Source organism: Cavia porcellus, unplaced genomic scaffold, assembly GCF_034190915.1.
Source record: "Cavia porcellus strain 051 isolate PalLab524CR breed Dunkin Hartley unplaced genomic scaffold, mCavPor4.1 scaffold_3, whole genome shotgun sequence".
Classification (NCBI taxonomy): Eukaryota; Metazoa; Chordata; class Mammalia; order Rodentia; family Caviidae; genus Cavia; species Cavia porcellus.
Genome location: NW_026947486.1, coordinates 26,726,468 through 26,729,896, shown reverse-complemented (window position 1 = coordinate 26,729,896; position 3,429 = coordinate 26,726,468). Strand labels below are relative to the sequence as shown.

At 43.7% G+C, this 3,429-nt stretch overlaps 1 pseudogene; it reads left to right on the top strand.

Moving 5' to 3' along the window:
* The first annotated feature begins 209 nt into the window (after positions 1 to 209).
* LOC134475350 (protein argonaute-4-like) lies at positions 210 to 2,753 on the top strand (annotated as a pseudogene).
* The last annotated feature ends 676 nt before the right edge of the window (positions 2,754 to 3,429 follow it).

Below are 3,429 nucleotides of genomic sequence, written 5' to 3'. Positions count from 1 at the left end.
TTTTTTTTTTTTTTTTTGCTGTTGCCAAGGCTGGAAGAACCTCAGGAGCTGGGTCCCTGTCCCCAGGCTGGGCACAACTGCCTCCCTCTGCCCAATGCCCACAACTCTGCAACACCACTCCAGTACCAATATTTCAGAGATGACGTATTATAGGGTGGTGGTGGGCCCCAGAGCACTGGGGACAGGGTGAGGTGGCCCCCACTGCCACCATGGCAGTGCGGGGACCTGGGCCTCAAACCAGCCTCTTTCAGCCTCCCTGTCACCCTGGAACTGTTGGAAAACCAGTTTGACTGTTAGTCAATCACTTCAGGATCATATCCCGAAAATAGAGGTGTATCACCATGATGTGGATATTAAACTAGAAAAACAGCCTCCTAGAGTCAAGAGGGAGGTAGTAGATACAATGGTTTGGCATTTCAAAATGCAGATATTTGATGATTGACAGCCTGGCAATGATGGCAAAAGAAACATGTACACAACACACCCACTGCCAATCAGATGTGATAGGATTGACATGCAAGTGACTCTCCCAGGTGAGGGCAAAGGCCAAAACTTCAAAGTATCCATTAATTGGGTGTCCTTTGTGAGCCTTTAGGAGCTTTTAGCACCTTTATCTGGGCAGCTGAATGAAGTCCCAAGTGATTCATTTCAAGCACTCAATGTTATCACAAGACACCTTCCCTTTATGAGGTATACTCTGGAGGGCTGATGGATCTTTGTTCTCACCTCCTGAAGGTTAATACCACCATCTGGGAGGGGGAAGAGACATTTGGTCTGGCTTTCATCAGTCTGTGAGACCTGCCATTTGGAATATGATGCTTAATATTGATGTATCTGCAGTTGCTTTCTACCAGGATAGCCATCATTGAGTTCATGTGTTAGGTTTTAGACATTCAAAACATCATTGAACAGACCAAACCTCTAATAGATTCTCAGCATGTCAAGTTTGCAAAAGAAATCAGAGGACTCAAAGTGGTGGTGACTCACTGTGGACAAATGAAACAACAATGCCGAGTTTGTAAAGTGACCAGATGGCCAGCCAGTCATCAAACTTTTCCTTTGCAGCTAGAAAATGTTCAAGCTATGGATTGTACAGTATAGTTCAACACTAAAATCTCTTTATTCTGCAGCTGAAATACCCCCATCTTCCCTGTCTCCAAGTGCGACAAGATCCAAAACATACATACTTACGACTTGAGGTGTATAATATAGTGGCAGGACGATGACGTATAAAGAAGCTCACAGACAATCATACATCTGTGATGATCAAAGCCGCAGCAAGATCTACTCATGACAGGTAGGAAGGAAGAAATCAGTAGACTGGTGATGAGTAAACAGAATGGTGGGTGGACCTGATCCATACCTTAAAGAACTTGGCAATGTTGTCCGCAACAAAATGACAGAGCTTACAGGCAGGGTACTTCCAGCACCAATGCTGCAATATGGAGGCAGGAATAAAACAGTAGCCACATCCACCCAGGGTGTCTGGGACATGAAAGGAAAGCAGTTTTATGCTGGCACTGAAATTAAAGTTTGTGAAGTTGCTTGTTTTGTGCCTCAAAAACAATGTAGGGAAGATTTACTATTGAGTATCACTCACCAACTGCATAAAATCTCCAAGGACTTAGGGATGCCCATCCAGGGTCAGCCATGCTTCTGCAAGTATGCACAAGTTGCAGACAGGATGGAGTCCATGTTTAACATCTGAGGATGACATATGTGGGTCTGCAGCTAATAGTGGTTATCTTGCCTGGAAAGGCACGAGTACATGTGGAAGTGAAACCTGTTAGAGATAGTCTTGGGGGTATGGCCACACAGTGTGTCCAGGTAAAAGACGTAGTGAAAATCTCACCTCAAACACTTTCCAAACTTTGCCTGAAGATAAATGCATAGGTTGGAAGAATCAACAATGTGCTTGTTCCACTTCAAAAGCCCTCAGTATTCTAGCAGCCTGTCATCTTCCTGGGAGCAGATGTCATACACCTGCCAGCAGGAGATGGGAAGAAACACTCCATTGCTGCAGTGGTAGGCAGTATGGACAGCCACCCCAACCAGTACTGTGACACAGCCCGGGCACAGACTTTTTGGCAGAAGATCTTTCAGGATCTCCTCTATAGCCAGGAGGTCATCCGGGACCTGATCAACATGGTTAGGGAACTGCTGGTCCAGTTCTACAAATCCATGCTCTTCAATCATTCTCATCTACTATCATGGAGGGATAGCTGAGGGACAGATGAAGCAGGTAGCTTGGCTAGAACTAATAGCAATTCAAAAGGCATGTGTTAGCTTGGAAGAAGATTATTGTCTAGGGAAAAAAAACATACATTGTGTAAAACAGACATAACACGCTACTTCTGTGCAGATAACACAGAGAGGGTGGGGAAAAGTGGTAACATATCAGCAGGAACTACAATGAATAGCATCATCACACATCCACTTGAGTTTGACTTTTACCTCTGTACTAATGCAGGAATTCATGGAACCAGTCATCCTTCACGTTACCAAGTCTTACAGGATGACAACTGGTTCACTGCAGATGAGCTCCAGCTACTGACTTACCAACTATGTCACATCTATGTGAGGTGCACACACTCAGTCTCTATTCCATCCACTGCATATTATGCCCAGCTTGTGGCATTCAGGGCAAGGTATCATCTGGTGGATAAAGACCATGACACTGTGGAAGGCAGTCATGTGTCAGGAGACAGCAATGATCGGGATCCTCAATGGTGCAGATTCACCATGATACCTAACACATGAAATATATTGGCTGAGTCTCAGGAAAGGAACTCAACCAGTTTGGCACCCCACAAAGCCTAAAAATGTTTCAAATTCCTACCACCTCTAGTTAGAGCCAAGTTGACTTCAGGTGATCTTCTACCAGCAGCTCAGAATAGTTGCACTGAATTTCTACTTCACAGCACTGTCTGATGCATTGACAAAATTGAGCCATTTTTAAGAGTAGTAGATGATTCTGTTGCACTGAACAGAATTTTTACCTCAGTGTTCAAAGGCTGATCAGCCCCAACTTTCTAAAGGACTGTAGAAGAAGGATTTCTATGGATTACTTTGCTAGCTGTGGTGTTTACGACATCCCTCCCATCTTGTAAGAAAGAGCATTCTTTCTTTCTGTGTCCATTGAGTGGGGTGTGTGCATAAGTGAGAGAGAAAAACCAATGAATCTATTTCAGTTCAGTGTAACTATTTAGTTGTGTGGGCTCATAACTTTTTAATGGAGATTTCTAACTTTGCCACTGTAAATATCTTTAATGAGCATTAATTTCTGAAAGTTTTACAGTTTTATTAATTTTACTACTTTATCTTACTGATCTCTGCAGACTTGTGTTGGTGCAAGTACAGGCTGTCAGGCCTCTGTATTTTGTTTGGCTGCAGAGTCAAACAGGCAGTTCTCTTATTTGGTTGACTTTG